Source organism: Lampetra planeri, chromosome 1 (genome assembly GCF_965212315.1).
Source record: "Lampetra planeri chromosome 1, kcLamPlan1.2.h2, whole genome shotgun sequence".
Taxonomy (NCBI): domain Eukaryota; kingdom Metazoa; phylum Chordata; class Hyperoartia; order Petromyzontiformes; family Petromyzontidae; genus Lampetra; species Lampetra planeri.
Window position 1 is genome coordinate 34,143,007 of NC_136107.1, and position 18,716 is coordinate 34,161,722.

The 18,716-nt window shown below is 50.8% G+C and overlaps 1 protein-coding gene across 1 annotated transcript in view; it reads left to right on the plus strand.

Annotated features, from left to right (window-relative positions):
* Positions 1 to 1,012: 1,012 nt before the first annotated feature.
* The window catches only part of LOC144721654 (complement C1q tumor necrosis factor-related protein 1-like), a 36,571-nt gene continuing 18,867 nt past the window's right edge, over positions 1,013 to 18,716 (plus strand). The window contains exon 1 of the mRNA XM_078599471.1: positions 1,013 to 1,517. The gene's annotated coding sequence lies outside the window, so the exon portion shown is untranslated. The remainder of the gene's footprint in view (positions 1,518 to 18,716) is intronic.

Genomic DNA, 18,716 nt, shown 5'->3' on the forward strand with positions numbered 1-18,716 from the left:
GACGTGAAAGTCGAGCAAACTTGATGTAACAAAAAAAGAACATCTAGACCAGCGTTTTTCGCTAATTTTCAGAGAAGGGTGAGGCACTTTCGCCGACAAGACATCATCCGTCTGAGGGGCTGCCACGCATTTGAAACCATTGGGTTTGACAGCATCATGGGTGGGCTGTTTTGTCGGGGGCCGCACGTTAAGGGCCGCATTAGAGGCCACCAGGGACCGCCAGTGTTCCGCGGGCCTTGCAATGAAGAACACTGACCCAGACCCTACATAATTCTCTCCCCACCCACCCCCTCACCAATCCGTCAATAACCCGTGGTGGTGAAGTATGGTCAAAACTATCTCCCTGGCCAACACGGCGTGGGGAGTTCTTAATACAGCGGTGGATTGAAAATGGACTGTAATTTATAATCGTATCATCATCATGCAGCTGAAGCTGAAAACCAAAGCAATTGTAGAGGGGCCTCACTCAACCGCAGTACGTACGATCAACTAAGACAGAGATATAGCCTCTACAGACTGTTGGGCCAAGTGCTGTTAACGAGTAGCACCTATGAAGGCCTCGGTACACGAGGGGGTGGGTGGCCAGCACAACGCCCTACCGCCTGTGTTTCCCCAGTGGCGATATTTACACATCGCAGCAGGTATTAATTTGAGGAGGCCCAGGGCCGGTTCAGATAATTGTCGTTGGTTTTGGCTGTGAGCGGGAATCGAACTCGGGTTGCCGAGTTCGTAGCCGCAGCGCGCTACAACTAACCCACATAGCACAAACACACACAGACACATTGCGTGGGGGTGGGTAGGTACAGGCTCTCATCCAGCAGTGGATCGACAAAGCTGGGTTGTGCACATTCCAAGCAGCCAGCCACGTGGACATGACGTGCGGACTTATATAAACTTCTGTCTGCCCTCTCCCCCCAACCGCAACATTCACGGCCAGAAATTCCCCCTCCTTCTCTTCCCCCACAACTGTACCAGAAGTAAAAAAAATCCTCAGCATTCCTTCTGTGCTCCAGATGGGCCGATGTGAATTTCAGCCAAAGGGGGGGGGGGGAGGAAAACGAGAAGAGGAAGAGAGCTGGGAGTGTTTTTTGTCGGTTGCTTTTGTTTAGAGAAAGTCTCGAGAAAGTCACAACATTTTAAAAGCCGAGTTTCGAATTCCGGGTGGTACGGATTTGCCCTGCCAACGTGCAAAACTCTTGAACTCTCATCCCAACGGCTTTCGGAGCTGGGCCTCCTGTTGCAGCCGCGGGCGAACCAGTGAGGTCGGGTCGACTTGCTGCTCGAGCTTTGGCGAGACACGACGCGGGAGGAGGAACGAGAGATGTTTTGGATGAGGAGAGAGAGTGGGGTAGGAGTGAATTAGTAGCAAAGCCAGCCGAACGGTATTCATTTTTTCTCTCCATATCTACAATCGGCCAGCTAGAAAGTGCTTATTTTAAATAGTGTCCCGATAATTGTGTTTTTTTTTTTGGTAATTGGTAGAAATCGGATGGAATCCATTTAAGCGCGCTCAGCGGGTAAGACATTTACGTGTATTATAAGTACGTGTGTGTGTGTGTGCTCCTAAACACATTTGGAGCGAATTGTAGAAATGTTATCCGTGGTTGTTTTGCGAGTGGGCTAATTTACATAATCAACTTTAAATGAATTGTCGCGGGTAATTGTGGCAAATTGGCAAAAAAAATTAGCCACCAAGGCGTTAAGTATTAGTGGCGTAATTACCCGCTTCTCGGAATTGTATTTATGTTATAACTATGACAATAACCTACATCTCGTGTGTATGTATTGTGTGTCTGTATGTGTAAAATGTGTTTGCTTGCCACCTTACGGAAAACATCAGTGACGAGTATCTAAACCAGTTCTGAGCCTCTCATAGGTCAACTTAGCCTGAATATGTGTAGCAGCGCTGGGGATACAAAGGCGACTGGACGTTGTGCAGGCTTCACCACCACCACCTCGTGCGCAGTTACGGCCGTCACAGGTGCTCGCTCTCGGCACTTGCCGTTACTGCCTGTGTAGACTTTACAGGTGATCTTTGCACGTTTGTAAATGTGTCCGTAATGCTGAAAGCGTCAGTGAAGGCGAATTTTAAGCTGGTGATTTACAAGTGAAATGTTGTTTATCCAGGGGAAGCTCATTTACCAGAGGGTCCTGCTCCATTGGAATATTTGACGAAATTTCATCAATGACTTATTGGTATTTCCGTATTTTCCGGATTATAAGACGCATTTGTCTTTCCTGTGTTCGAAAGCAAACGTTAGGGGCGCGTCTTATAATAAGTAATTGTATGTGTGTGTGCTTGTGACCAGATTAGTGTCACTTTCTTGACACTTGGCACAACTTCGACGATGCGTCTTACATTCCGAGGCGTTTTATAATTCAGAGAACACGGTATCAAAGAGCATTTCAGCGCCTGTCGTTCGAACGTTGTATTAGGCGTGTAACGATTAGCAAACGAGCGATATTCTATACTCTTTGTTTTTTTTCGGTAAAATCACGTAGGTATAAAACGAAACAAATCACGACGTTTCGGGCGCAACACAAGCGTCCATCATCAGGTGGGAAAGCTTGTGTTGCGCCCGAAACGTCGTGATTTATTTTCTACCTACGTGACTTTACCGAAAAAACCAAAAAGCATGGATTCCTGCAGTCACGAAAGCTTCAAATCTATATTGAGCGATATTTTGTCGATTCGCATCTTGCGTCAAGGGTAACACGTGACCCATGCGGCCACTAGAGGCGCCACCATTCATTGCGGAATAGACAAGCAGGGGAGAGGGGGCAGGGGGCGGGGTGCGACAGAGGAAGGTTCATTCAAAAGAGAGACTTTGACTTTTAAACAACTTTTAATGCCGCCAGCAGCAAAAACACTGGAGGCGATTTGGATATGAAACACACAGTCACCAGCAAACAAATGAAAATAAACGCTACAAATCGACGCGCTGTAGCGCTAAAAGCACCGCGCACAATACAAAAGAAAAGTCACGTGGTGGTGGTGTCATCGCGCACGCCACGGTGACGAGCGAGCGCTTCAGAAGGTGAACACGAGGGTGCCGTCTACGCTGGTGGGCTTTTCCGGCTCCCCAGCGTTCGAAGAAGACGTGCACATCAAAAGAGAGAGAGAGACAGAAGCAAAATGCGATGGCTGGACATCGAACAAATCCAGCCACCGCATCGTGCGCTTTTAGATGCCCTCCTACAGCCGTTTGGAACGCTCCTTCTTCCGATATTAGGAAGCCACTATAGCTATGCGCTTCGATTAACAACTAATAACTTTAGAACTGATATTGTGTTTAGTTTGTTGTTCTCGCCCCACACCTCCGATTAGCACTGTTGGCTACGTACGGTGCGAAAGACGTTCAACATACAGACGTATGAGAGAGAGAACTTGGAAGCTAAGCCTGTTTTAGCCTGGATAGAGTTTCTGTGGGTGACCATACTAACTGCAAAACCCGAAGTAATATTAAAATGAGGCAGACTAGGTCAATCGTAATGGCCAATCACACCAGAGCGTGGCAGGAAAAGTGGCCGAAAGCCCTATGAGAGCGAGTAGCGCTTATAAAGTATGCGTTGGCTGAATGTGTTATCTAAAATTGCACTGCCCACTGAATGGAGCATTATATTGATACATGCTTAGAGTGTGTAATCTCCCGTATCGGGAAGTCAATTAGAGGCGTCGGATTATTAACAATTCCAAAAAAACAAACTCATGCAATGAAATTCAATTAACATTCCATTATTTTGAGCAGAATATTTTTGAAAAGTAGGACATTGCTTTTGAACGAATTATTTGTTAATTTAGAAAACCCATTTTCTCTATCAGGGTTTGAATAAAACGGCCACGGCAACCTTGGGGTTAAATAGCCAAGCCATCTCGTGAGCAAAGATAATACGCGAGGATTGATGCTGTTACGAGAAACAATGAGCTGAAGAAGCAAGAGACCTCGCATGCAGCTCGTGGTGTCCTTTTTTAACATTTTAACGCCGAGGATATGCGGGAAGCTCTCGGCAACCTCGGAAAATGATTTATTTGCCTTCAGATTTTACTTTGCTTGACTCATTCTCTAGAATACACAGTGCCATCCGGCTCCTGGTACGTCAAGTTCTCCAAACAACTGGCAGGGACAGCGAACATAGGGTCCAAGGCCAGCAACAGAAGTCGCCATTCCATCGCTAGTCTTGCCCCATTTGCCATTCATTCATCCCCACCGATGTTTATTTTTCAGTGGAACGGTCTGGAACGATGCTCCTGATCTTTTTTTATGTTTCACGCCACATCCCTCTCATCTTGTTTTGACCTCGTGGTCATCATTTTGGTCCACAAAATTATAGGAATAGAGGGCACAGAGATATAGGGTCAATATGAATAGGTGTCACTTGGACTCTCGTGGTAGTGCCTTCGGCCGGATAAGCCCCTCCTGAAAACCAGACGACCATCGTTCCAAAAGATATCGGGAGAGAAATTCAGCTCCGCTTCCAACCATGACTCTTGCCCAAAAGAGTCAAGTCATATATAATGAGCGACGTTTTGGGCCATGGCCCTTCCTCACTTCTTGACAAATGCACAGAGTCTTCCTTGTTCGTGCCTGCGCACCGCCACCCATGCAGAATCGCCGTTTTTTTTTTTGCCCAGGTCCAAGTCCACTCGTTTCCTTAACAGTCACGAACGCATCTGGCTTGCATTCATTTCCCTGACCCACGTGTCGATATCTCCGTCTCGCGGTGTTATTCCACGTGAACGCCTCCGTACGCTTCGCCACACGCATTGCGAGATGTAGTTCAATTATCTTTGCCACTAAACATCAACTTTTTTTTCCATACATCACAGCAGGTAGGGACTCAAAACTTTCTCTTTCGGGGAACATTTGGTTTGTTGCTCTTCGTTGCCAAGTTTTCCGACAGCACGCTGTACTTTAAATCATATTCACTCCGGTACTATTTCAATATTTGCCAGAGGTAACGATATTCATGCTCTGCTGTATTTTCCACTTCTCTCCCCAATGAGTTCCCTTTACTCTTTGGTTCTTTCCGTAAAGTCACGTAAAATTAATAATAGCTCACCAAGCTCGGAGAGAGACACGTATACAGAGAGACAAACACAGACACGGAAAGAGACACATACACAGAGAGACACAGAGAGAGAGAGAGAAACAGACAACTCCGTGTTGTTTGTCTATCTCTCTCTGTGGATGTGTCTCTCTCCGAGCTTGGTGAACTATTATTTATTTTATTTTTTCTTTCTACGTGACTTTACCGAAAGAACCAAAGAGTAATTCCTGCGGTCACGAAAGCTTCAAATCAAGATTAGTTCCCTTTGTTGAGAGCACTTCTTGTCCACTAATTTGGCTTGGTTTATATGTATCTCGAGCTCCATGGTACAGCCCTCCCTTCATATCCTGTTGCTCATTATCATTGCTTGGTTTCATTATAACTGTGTCCACACTGAATCTTGGATGGCTATAACGGTATCTGATCCAGAACTTCATGCTCATGTCTTTATATCTCCAAACCAGTTTTCAGAAAGTGTCTTTCGATATCGCTGTACGTGTTCGGAATCTCCCCGGGGATGGTGGTGATACAATGAACAAGCAATGTTGTCAGTAGCCTAACCAGGGGTGAATTTAGACCATCACCTATCTGGGGGAGTGGGGGTACTAAAATTAGTACCACATTGTGGGAAGCCTGTTGTTGTCCCACGAGTAGAGTTCTCTCTTTTTTGTTTCGTCTCGTTCACAGTGTATTTAGATTTATTTTCTCCACGACCTCAGCTGTTAAATCAGGTACGGAAGCTACCGAGTGAGTGTGCAGGCGGTGCAATTGCGTCGGGGTCCACTTTTGTCAGAGGGGCCCAAGGCCCTTGGCTACAAAGTGGTGGGGAAAATTTTGGGAGTTGAACTTCATTCCTCGCACGAGGTCACATTGCCAACCACCCCACCTACGTCGCTGTTGTAGATGTGTAATGTAGTAACTCCACGGGAGACGACTTCACGGGTAACACACTCTTTATTTTCTCAAACTTGGTTACAGGTGACTAACACCTACTTTGTATCTCGGGTGACAAACACCCACTTCGCTACTTGGCGACTAACGCCCACTGAGTTACTCGGATGACCAACATCCACTTAGTACTCGGGTGACAAACACCCACTTAGCTACTTGGCGACTAACGCCCACTGAGTTACTCGGATGACCAACATCCACTTAGCTACTCGGCGACTAACGCCACTGAGCTACTCGGATGACCAACATCCACTTAGCTACTCGGCGACTAACGCCACTGAGCTACTCGGATGACCAACATCCACTTAGCTACTCGGCGACTAACGCCACTGAGCTACTCGGCTTCACTAGGTCTTCAGCTCCGTCTTCGGGTCTTCAACTGGGTAACTCTCCCCGAGTGCTCTCGCGCGTCCCCCTTTATACCCCACCTGCGGACGTCGCTGCGAGCACCCACTTATTCGACCAATCGCCGGGTGCTGGCTACGATCCTCTTTTCCCACATCTCATCGTGCCTCACCACTCACTCCGCGCCGCCTCGTCATCTGTCACTCCCGGCGCGCGCGTCCACACCACGCCCACAACGCGTGCCCAACCCCGCACCCCGCGCCGCCCCGTGATCCATCACTGTCACAGTCGGCGCACGTCAATACCACCACTACATCACCCCCTACCACATAGCTCGCAGCCGCCCCGGCTGCTACAAAAATTACAAACCCTCCCTGTGTGCCCCGTAACACAACACAACAACAAGAACAACAACTAAGCTAACAACACAACACGACGCGAACACCACCATCCGCAATCCTCAACCAATGCCACCGCGACAACAGAACAATATATACAAACCGGCGAGTGACAATAGCAATGTGTATACAAAAAAAATAAATGGAAATTTTTTTTTTTTTCTTTCGACTCGTGCAGTGTCCCCTTTTCTTCCGAGCGTCCCTACAACGGGACATTACCCTGGCAGAGGGGAACACCGGGCGAGCTCGGTGTAGAGCAAAAAACGTCTTCATGAAAATTGTTGAGACCTAGCCCGAGTCCGCCTTGCCGGTCCGTCGTACGGCACCAGACGCGGTTGAACGTCCGGTGGTGCCGGCGGTTCAGAAAGACATCGGCCAGGCACCGAGGACCCGTGCGTGCCGCGGGGTTCAGGCTCCCGACGGTCAGCAGCCGTCAAGCCCGAGGCACCTGGGGGTGGGTCAGGTGGAAACACGTGAGGAGCAGCCTGCGACACCTCCCTCCCCGAGTCGACGGTCACATCACACGCCCGGTCGTTACGGCACAGAACGGGGTCACACGGTGCCGCATAGGGCTTCAGTCGGGAGGGGTGCACATACCAACGGCGTTTCCCCCATTTTATCTGTATACTCTGGGGTCGTGCAACCCGCACAATTTCCACCGGTCCCCTCCAAGGTCTCAACAACTTGGGGGACGTAGCCAACGGTGCATGTGGACAATGCAGCCAGGCCTTATCTCCTGGTTTCCAATCATGCGTATGCACCCTCCGCTCATGCAATCTCTCGTTCGCAATTTGCCGCGACCGCGAATTCAACCTCGCCGCCTCCCGTGCTTCAGTCAATTTTGCGATATTAAATTTGATGTGGTCTGCCAATTTAGATTTTGCACGTGGCTGGGAAATCCCTAGTTGGACGTCCATGGCCGGATCGGCCTCCCGCCCATACATAAGAAAAAATGGGGAAAACCCCGTCGCCGCATGAGGGGCCATTCGATAGGCCGCGAGTACCCCCGGCACCTGTAAGTCCCAATCAACCTGATCGTCGCAGACCTGTTGGCACAACATAGACGTAATCGTCCTGTTCAGACGCTCAACCATCCCGTCAGTCTGCGGGTGGTAGGGGGAAGTACGCACTTTCATTGTACCCAACAGGCCGCACACCTCGCGCAACAAACCGCTCGAAAAATTATTTCCTTGATCCGTCAGCAAGCGTTCGGGGGCGCCCTTGTCCAAAACATAACCCTGGACGAAGGCGTCCGCCACCGCTGCAGCCGACTGGTTGGCGAGTGGCCATGCCATGGCCCATCGGGTGAAGTATTCTACGCCAACCAGCAGGAACCTATTTCCCCTCGGTGTAGCAGGAAAGGGCCCAAAGATGTCCAACGCAACCAATTCGTTTGTGCGCGAAACTTGAATGGATTTCAGCAGTGGATTAGCTGCCAATGGTGGCGGTTTTCTTTCGGCGCACCCTACGCATCCCTTAAGAATGTTCGCCACGTCGTTACCCATCCCCGGCCAATAATAGTCTCGCTGGATTAGGGCGAGCGTTTTTTGAAAACCCAGATGCATGAGCCGTTCATGAGCTGCCAGAACGACCTTACCCCGCATAGAAACAGGCACAACGAGCACGTGACCCCGGGACATGTTGTCCCACTTCATCAAAAGGCCCTGTCTGCACACCCAGGAACCGACCCGCGCATCCCCTACCTCGGGAGCGCCAACTTTTCGACGTAGCGTAAGTAGGGAGCTGTCGGACATTTGGAGACGGCCCCACTCAATGAGGGGCAATGACAACAGCGAATCCCTCCCCGTGGGAGCGTCGACTCCCAATTGCACTTTGGACAAGTTAGCAGAACCGGCACACAACGAGTCCAACCACTCTGTCCCCTCATCACTTGGAGGATGCGACTCGACAGTGAAATCCGCTTGAGACACGAGCCGTTCCTCAACCGGTAGCGGCGCGGCGTGAGCCAGCACCGTTCCCTGCACAATTTCGGCCGGCCGCGACCCCGTATTCAGGACCCTTACGAACGGCTCACTGTCCCCTCTCACCATGGTTTTAGCAACCGCTAAGTCGAGGCCCCTTCTGGCCCTGTTAGACGGCCCCAACGGCCCCCCCTGTGCCACCGCGCCCACCTCGAGTGGCTTCCTCAACCGACGGGGTACCAACATTTTCGATCCCGGGGGCACCCTTACAGTCTGAGTTGCCAGCGCCTGCACCGTCGCACAAACCGTGCGTATTTTGGTAGGGCTCGTCAAGAACGCAAGCCGCCGACCTGACGGAAGCTCAATGCAGGCCTGATCTATGAGAATTTTGATGGGCATTCTGGACAAAAAGTCCGTACCTAGCAAACAGGGAACGGCCAGCGATGATGATACAAAAATAGGGCCCGCTAATTTAATGTCACCAATACAAATAGTCGCCCGAATCTGGCCGATGATCCCCAGGGATCCCCCATTCGCCGCATTAAATGGCACATCTACTGGCAGAAGGGGTCTACTTTGAACGGGAAGAATGTTATAAATAAGGTCCGAGATGATGGTGGCCGACGCACCCGTGTCAACAAGCACCCGGACCTCAACCCCGTCAATGAACCCCGTTACCACGGACGACCCGGCCGACGCAGCCACGATCCTGTGGGCCAATTCGGACCACTCGACTGCTTGCGGGCCGCGTACGGACCCCCCAAGCCGAATTGAACCCCCGGCACCCAGCCGCGAACCCCCCACCGCGAAGCGGCGACCCGAATGTGCCGTGTTTGTGGACCGAACGTGTGAGGTGCCGCGACTTGCCGGGTTTTGTTGGGATGACTTGTGGCCCTGGTCGTCGTCCCGACGTGGTCCTGTGGCGCGCTGACGCGGGGCCCGGCACCCGGCTGCGACGTGACCCCGAAGGCCGCAGTTGTAGCAGACGACGGACGTCGTAGGTTTCGGTTGCTCCAGCTTGCGGGGCGAACGTGTGGGCGAACGACCTCCCGTTCTCCACTCCCCCGGACGCGATGCAGCGAAGGCCTGCTCCTGCACCGCAGCTGGCTGAGGTTCGGCGATCGTGGCTGCCAGTACCGCGTTCCCCGCCAAATTGCAGACGACCCCCGGCCTGCGTTTGAGGACCTCGTACGCGTGAATGCTCGTGGCGATCGCCAGGGAGCAGATCTCCATCTCGTCTGCCACGTTGATGGGGACCCCCAACTCGTGGGCCAACACCAGCAGCTGCTCCGTCACCATGGCGTCCTTCCCCTCCTTATCCATGCGGGGAAAAGCCGCGTCCGCCAAGGCGAGCAGTGCCGTGCGGTAGGCTAGCGTCGTTTCCCCAGCCACCTTCCGCCGATCGTAGAACTGGTGGCGGCACGTGGAGGGCGGCCCGAACACCTTCGCCATCAGGTGTAGTGCGGCCTGGAGCGTAGAGCGGGACGACCTTGCAGCAGATGTGAAGGCTGCAAGCGCGTCGTCGTCAAGCATCGCTGGCAACGCACGCAGGGCAGTGGTGTCGGACCACCCCGACATCTCCTGATGAGCGAGGAACCTTCGTTGGAAGGCTCCCCAGTCGCCCCCATCCGCCTTGAACGCCGACAGCGCGGGCAATCTTTGCTGGAGGACCCGATCGTCGTCGACGTCGGAGAGATTTTCCCGCGCTCCGCTGGAGTTGTGTAAAATGTCGGCTCGGTTGTCAGGCGCAAAATGGAGGGCTCCGGCGCGCGCTGATGACGTGGGCTGCGCTGCGCGGAGGTGTCCGGCCACGTGGCGTCCGTGTTTCCCGCCAATCAATGGCGGCCCCTCAAAAACGGCGGGAACTTCCCGACTTTTGGCGCGAAGCGCCTCTTGGCGGGATCCCGCCAGCCTCGCTCCTTCATCCAACCCCGCAGCCATTTTCTCGCCCGCTGGAACGGAGATTGCAGCGGCGGCGAGCAGCAACTCCGCCAACCGGGAGTGTGCGTCTTGGAGGCTGGTGTCGGAGGCAAGCAGAGCGTCGGCCATCACCCCGAGGTGCTGCATCGGCGGCCACTCCTCGTCCTCTCCTCCCGAGGTTGGTGTCCCCGGTACGCCGTCGTCATCCCGACCTCGCTCGTGGGTACGGGTAGTCTTCCTTGTGTCCATACTTCTTGAAGACAGGTTTACTTCTGACGCCAGTTGTAATGTAGTAACTCCACGGGAGACGACTTCACGGGTAACACACTCTTTATTTTCTCAAACTTGGTTACAGGTGACTAACACCTACTTTGTATCTCGGGTGACAAACACCCACTTCGCTACTTGGCGACTAACGCCCACTGAGTTACTCGGATGACCAACATCCACTTAGTACTCGGGTGACAAACACCCACTTAGCTACTTGGCGACTAACGCCCACTGAGTTACTCGGATGACCAACATCCACTTAGCTACTCGGCGACTAACGCCACTGAGCTACTCGGATGACCAACATCCACTTAGCTACTCGGCGACTAACGCCACTGAGCTACTCGGATGACCAACATCCACTTAGCTACTCGGCGACTAACGCCACTGAGCTACTCGGCTTCACTAGGTCTTCAGCTCCGTCTTCGGGTCTTCAACTGGGTAACTCTCCCCGAGTGCTCTCGCGCGTCCCCCTTTATACCCCACCTGCGGACGTCGCTGCGAGCACCCACTTATTCGACCAATCGCCGGGTGCTGGCTACGATCCTCTTTTCCCACATCTCATCGTGCCTCACCACTCACTCCGCGCCGCCTCGTCATCTGTCACTCCCGGCGCGCGCGTCCACACCACGCCCACAACGCGTGCCCAACCCCGCACCCCGCGCCGCCCCGTGATCCATCACTGTCACAGTCGGCGCACGTCAATACCACCACTACAGATGTAACGTTAGCCTGCACTGTATATCTACTCTGGTATCTTCATGGTTGTGCTGCTGCACACACCTTCGATATATTTTCTGGCAGTTACCTCGTGCTGCTGTTGTCTGGCACGATGTCCGACGTTCCACTCCACGTGCAATGGAGCCTCTTCAGGAACTGAGTTGTACACGGCCAACGGGTTGTTTATGTATGCATTAATCGTTTGATAGTTTTGCATATCATTTGCATTCACTTATCTGCATAATCGGCTGTTAGGGGGAATATTAATTGCTTATATTGCCGAGCCTGAGACTCGATTCCAGTTGATCAATCGATTAACTGTGGCTCTCCTACTGGCTGGCGTCCTCTGCTACTAATGATCTCCCAGACTGCCCTTCGCTTGGGGGACTGTGCAGAGTAAACGGCAGCCTGCATAGGCCATGGGTCCAGGCCAGACCCCACTGGACTTGCCGCTTGGAGGGTGGCATCACTTTGGCAGTTAGCCTTTCTTGATGTGGTCATTAAGCAATTCGCGCTCATTGCCGCATACATGATTCAGTAGGCAGAGAATGTTGGTACTCGTTGCTGTTATGCCCCCTGTTCACAGTGGCCTCTGATAATTGATATAATTGCTTGCGAGAAACCGAGTTGCTATTTTGTAGAAATGCCAGCTTATGACTCGTGCGTGTGTGTATATATGTAGTCGTGAGGCAGTGTTAATGACGAATGTGGTTCTGGTTTACATTCAGATGCAGTCCTATTTAGATGCCTTGTAAGAACTGCCAGTGGGGAGTCGTGATTACGAACCAGACGGCTAACAACAGTGGTGAGTGCTATCTGGGCCATTCATGGCACCCCACCCACCCTTCACCAACCCGCAGTTACCAAAGCACTCAACGCACTCGTCAATAGGGCTGCGTTAAAACGAAAATACCATCCAAAAATAAAATACATAACAGGCGATGTTATCGACATAGCAACCTTATTTATAGCAGTTCAATAACCAGTGGGGTGAAGTATGGTCAATCTATCAAGCCGCCGTGAAGGACACAGCTCGGTGATGCCTTTATCCAGCAGTGGATTGGCACAGGGCTGTAAATGATTAATTAACGACACTATGAGACCTCCTTTACCAGTGGCAAAATATAGTAATAGGTTTTTACCCTTTCAACTGGTACAAAAACTGACACCTTTATACAAGGCATCATGTTTGCAATAACCACAACACAAGCAGTCAAAATGCAAACAAAAAGAAACAACTCTGATAATGATAATGATATGCACTGTCCGTGAAGTTGATCGGTCCACACCCGAGACAGCTTTTCTTAGAGCCTAGTCTCCATTGGTGTTGGACCAGACGACGCCAGTTGAAAGGGTAAAAACCTATTACTACGATTAATAAACGATTCTAGCTCCAGGTGTCCATGCACAGGAGTGAGGTGGACTGTGGCATCGGTAGGACCGTGAGACGTATGGCAACGGCATAGGGGAGTTTTCATCCAGCGGTGGATAGAAAATGTCTCATGATGATAATGAGGCAGATCATGATGATAATGATGATGATGAAGCCGCGTTGTCCCGTAATTGTCTTTATCAGTTTTATTTGATCCACCGCCGTCTGGGAGTTCTTTGCGTTATTTTCACGTCCGCTATGCTCGGGGTCACTCTCGCTAACTGCTCTTGAGGCGCAACCCGCGGAGAATTAAGCGGGCAAATGAACCGCGGTAATCCATTCCGGCGCGCGCTTTCACCAAATTGGAAGGCGCCTTTTCATTAAGGCACTGGAGGGTGAGTTGGTGGGGGGTGGGTGACGATGCCGCAAATTGCCGCTCGTCTCTGGCGAAAGACCCGGCTACAATTATTAACATTTCGAAAAAGAAAAAAAATTACGACACTGCTCTGCCACGGCATAATCGTCAGCACACCGCGCTTGCAGTCCGAGCAACTCCGGTGTCGGGTCGCCGTCCAGGCATGGCAGTTGAAGCAACGGGAAGGTTCACCGAACATCCCCCATGCCCTCTGTCCACCGAGCAGCGGTACAGATCTGTACGCCGCAGCTAGGTCAGTCGACCGGCAGGCCGTGCGTGGTGGGGTCATTTGTGGGTGCTCCCTCCTCCTACTCCAAGCCGTCTGGCCAGCGTGGAAGAGTAGGCCAAACACCCCGCTAGAGGTGCTCGCTGAAGCTGCATTTAGTGGAAGCCCTTCCACCGGCAGTGTCGTGCGAGCAAACGATTGCAGAGCTTCACCTTTCAATATTCAATAGGCGAATTCGACAGCCAGTGCGGAGACACACTTACTGGGGTTCTGCATGCTTGTGTGTGCTGTCAACATGAACGCAGTGCGCCGAGGCACGGGCTGTCAACCTCTGCCGCACGCAAGCGAGCGGTTATAGCCGCAATCGCTCATCCCTGGTGGTAATTTCCCAATGGGAGCACAAATGCTCATCGGGCTCGGTGACGGAATCATTCGCCGCACGCAGTTTTTATGACTCCGAGATCGCTCGGCAAGAAAGAGACGAGCGAGCGAGTGAGTGAGTGAGAGTGAGTGAGAGTGAGTGAGAGAGCGAGTGAGAGAGCGAGTGAGTGAGTGAGTGAGCGGGCTGAGTGAGCATTTTTTTTTTTAAGCAAAGCGTTTTTATTCCACAATTTTATCCGCGTTGCGCTATTGGCGTGAGAGCGAAATGTCCATTCCGAACTCGACGTGGCGCGGTATCGGAGAACAGACCCGATAAGGAGATATCGCGAAACTACTTCTGACATTCCTTCAAGTGGCCCTTTTATTTTAGCCACACACGATGTTCGGGGAGCACTATCTCGTATGCCCTGCTGCAGAGGAAAAGTTTTGCCAAGTCGTCGTGAAAATGAATTTTGTTTTTAATTCTCGGAGCCGGAACTTCACCAACTTCACTTGATGCGTTTTCCAGGTTGTACCACCCATGGATTGGCACGGTGTCTGCCTTTTCGCGCCACGTATAGTGAGCTAAATGGAAGAGCAGATCACTCTGTTTATGCAAAAAGAGTTGTCCGCTGCTGCTGATAACAACAATAATTCAGTACATTTCACGTTCCTACCATTTTCATAGTGCAATACTGCCGCGATGGTGCTATCGCCGAGGCTGACTGAGAAATATGTGCGGGACTGGACTACATTATGGAAGTGGTGGAAACCCTGGCAGGGTCTTGTCCAGCAGTGGAGTGACAAAGAGAGGCCTGTTATACTTACATGTGGAAAACACATTTCCAACGCTGGTGGCACCTGGCAAAGTAAAAGGGTCATATTATTCATATTTAGGCTGGTAAATACCGTACCCAAGCCAAAAAGCAGTTGGGGCGTTGGTGGCTCAGGATTTATTCAGGAGTTCTCAACAGACCGAAGTTTCTGCAGCTGGCTTCGGCCGAAATGCAGTTGCGGTAATATGGGCTGGTCAGATCGCAGGTTGAATTGAACGCTTTTTTTAAAGCGAACTAGTGGCCCGCGCGTCCCTTTGGACGTCATCGTTTTGTGTGACACACGGTAGAACCCTGCCGGCAGGGGACGGACGGTGTCCCTCTGTGCTTTTTTCCCCAATTAGGTGAAGTAAGGAAGGAACATTTTAACATTTGGCAAATTTGGAACGCGATGCTGTCATACAACCAAGTGTTGGCCCATGGGTTTCAGAGCGTGGAGGCGGTACCGTGATGGTCCAGCGTTCGTATCCTTTGATTTAACCGGCTTCTCAATTGTGGCGAGTCGATGTCTCAGCCAAGTCACCAACGAGTGCACACACAAAAAATTGTGTTCAATTGAGCATTTCACTTTATTTGGCTGCATTTTTGTCTCTGAGATCAGAAAAAATACCAGATTGAAAGCGTGCGGGAACATGTGACCCCAACTCGGACTGAGTAAGTGATGAAAGCAGTCCGTTTGAAGGTCTGTGCAAAAGTTCTGCGAAGCAAAAATATCTGACCCACGGCGCTGCGAGATTTTCGAAAGGATTCATCATCTCATGAAATGGTTCCAGTAGCGCAGTGGGCATAACATTTTGTTGGGGGGGGGAGAAAAAACATCTTCCCATATTGAAAATAAAGGTGATATCCAGCGCAAATGCTACATCGCGGCGGAAAATGAGAGTGACAATGAGCAACGGAGGGAGACGGCGCTCAGGATTAATTGTGACATTGGGATTATGCAAATGTGGATCACAGAATGGAAAGCATAATGCCAGATAACACACTATTAACATATTAAACGGAACGAGGCCGATAATTAATAAACACAATTAATTGCACGTAGTGGGAAATTAATTCCGTGTTAATGAAAGAAAACCTTATTGCGTTGTTATGAGTTTTACGACGCACGGAATGCTTAAAAGCCGCAGCATTGAGCGTGGTTGCTCGTTATTTTATGGAGGTATAAATACATTTCCAAGTGCCATTTAATTATCGTGATGCGCGAAATAATTAATGAATTAACATTTCACACACGTTAATGAAATAAAATAGGCTAATTAATGGGTGAGAAAGTGTTCACACATTAAATAGACACATGCTTTTTTTTGTTGCAATGTCCCCTTCAATACACAACATTTGCAAAACAGCTGTGAGCCGTGCATCTTACGAAGCCTTCGAAGGAGTAGCCAGAGGAGAGTGTGAGATTAAAATCCTCAGTCTCGGCACGAGCTGGGACGCACGCTCGATGGATTCAATTCAATTCAGGGTCACGATGGGCACCACGGCTAAAGCCAATTGGTGCAACCACTTCTCGCAAGATCGGTTTTACACATATTCGACTTTCGCGACCAATATTTTTGGGTTAGATCGCGTCAACATAAACTCGTCGTTAACCCACCACCACCACCACCGACACAGCCAATTAGTAAGGTTTGTGACGTAAACAAGATTTGCCCGAACAGTGTCCCGCCATCCGTTCTGAGCTCTTCCCCGTCAGTTAGCCAGATTTGTGGGCACCACTCCAATGACGGTGCCGGTAACCGGCCCCGCCCCTACCTGTGGCACCGTGTCCCACCCAGCGCAGCCGTTCCTTCCCCGTCAAATGCAACACCCAGTTGCACAACGTTCTCTCCGGCACTTCGACGTTGCTTCTCCTGTCTTGCCACGGAATTCCCAGGATCCGTCAATTGCATGGGGGGTGGCCTACATGTAGCAGTGGATTGGTCATGGCTAATTAAAGATATCTCACACGAAGGTACCGCACTCACCATGATTAAAGGCCAATTATACGTTCGTGTCAGCAATTGTCATCACCGATTCGCGTCAAGTTGCTAAACTACGGTGGCACCGCATGCATCCGTGTGGCGTTTTACACGCACTGCTCGAAAGGCAACGCGTGATTCATAACAGCAATCAATAGACGCAACGTAGGGAACTGCATGCGCTGTCTAAATATGTATATTGGCCCATTGGCGAATACCAATTTATTCCAAGTTATGAATCTCACCACCCGCCACCTCACCAAGTGCGATGAAGAATATAAATTTGACACGCGTTTGGCGAGGACGTTGGAAGCCGCATCGTATTGTTCACACGGATTCTTTTTGTTCTTGCAAGAGTCGCCTTGCGCTTGGGTGCAACGTGATCATTTTGTTCCCCCCCCCCCACCTCTCGTTTTTCATCAATAGACCTTGCGCCTCAAATCGACGACGGCTGATGGTCGGTGTTGGTAGCTGGGTGATGTTTGTGGGGTTAGGGGGTTTGCGTGGCTCGCTCGCTGGGGAATACTAAAAGTTCTGCACCAGTTTGTTTTAAACATCAAAACAAACATCAACGCAACACACAAACACACACTCTCGTGTTCAACATGGACGTGGTCTCGGTTATTATATTTTGGCGTAAGAGCAGGAAGCCGATGTTTTAAGCCAAGGGGCTTTTAGGAGGCTTTCAGAGAGAGGGAGATACAAAGCGAGAGAGTAAAGGACTCGCGGTGAGCCGGGAAGATTGAGTTCTAAGACTTCAGGGAAACATTTAGGTGACGGCCGTGGTGTAATTTGTGTGCACACTGGATTTGCAATTCAGAAGTCACCAGTTCGGCCTGATATCCTGGCATGGCAGTCCACGTAATTTGATGATTGAGTACAATAAATATTTAGATTCTGATATTGTTTATCGGCTATTTAAGATCTTGCTCGATGCAGTTCTGCTCGTTCCATTCGCCTAAATGTGACATCAGGATGATAAAATTGCGTGCGAACAAAATGTGTGCGCAACAATTGTGTATTTATAACTTGCATGCGTACAATAACACAAATTAGATGGACTGCGATCGATTCTTGCAGGCGCAATGTGACGTCTGCTAGTGGGGGAGGGTGTAACTTCCCGCTTGTCTGTGGTTCTTCACTGTGAGTGTGAGCGAATGCCATGCAGCGCATCGCAAGTTGGGGCTGTAATTAGCTCAGCTTCACCGACACGGAGAGGAGAGCCAGCGCCAGCCTGAAGTTACTGAAGTCTACCCGCGAGTTTAGTTTTGTTCCACGAGGACTCACGGTGAAAGCGCCGCACGCCGCTGGAGTGTGCTCGCCAAGATGCGGTGCGCTAGGAAGGGCGGCGAAGATTCGCCACGGCTTGAACGCCGCTGGCAGCACTGGCACCACTGCATCCCTACTCTCCTGCCTTTTGTACGTACCGCGTACTCCTGCACTGTGTGCGCGCAGTACTCAGAAGTGCACTCAGAGGGGGAGGGTGGAGTGGGGGAGGAGTATGGGGGGGGGCAGTTGTGCCCGTTCCCTCGCGACATTTCAGATGGCTGCCAGGTGCCATCCACCGTTTTTGAAGCGTTTTCATTGAATACAATTGTCAGTCAATAATGAGCAATATTTCATGTTTGTTTCATTCCGGAGACATTTTAATATTACACGATGACATTCGTATTAGTTTTGTTTTTTACGCAATCAGTGTCGTATCCCAAAATGAATGGTTTTGTATCCCACCGGAAAAAATTTGACACATGCAAAAAATTGATCGCAGTGTGTGCCACCCACTCAGTACCTGCACAGCTCTGCGTTGCAACAGTAAAGCTTTATTCTTCTTGTAATAATAATAAAATAGTGAACTTGTAACACCGTGCTGCCACAGCACAGGGCTCGCTCGCTCTCGTCGAGAGAGAGAGAGGCACGAGGAGGAACCACAGACGAGCGGGAAGGCAGTGCACAAGCAATTGCCCAAGCTCT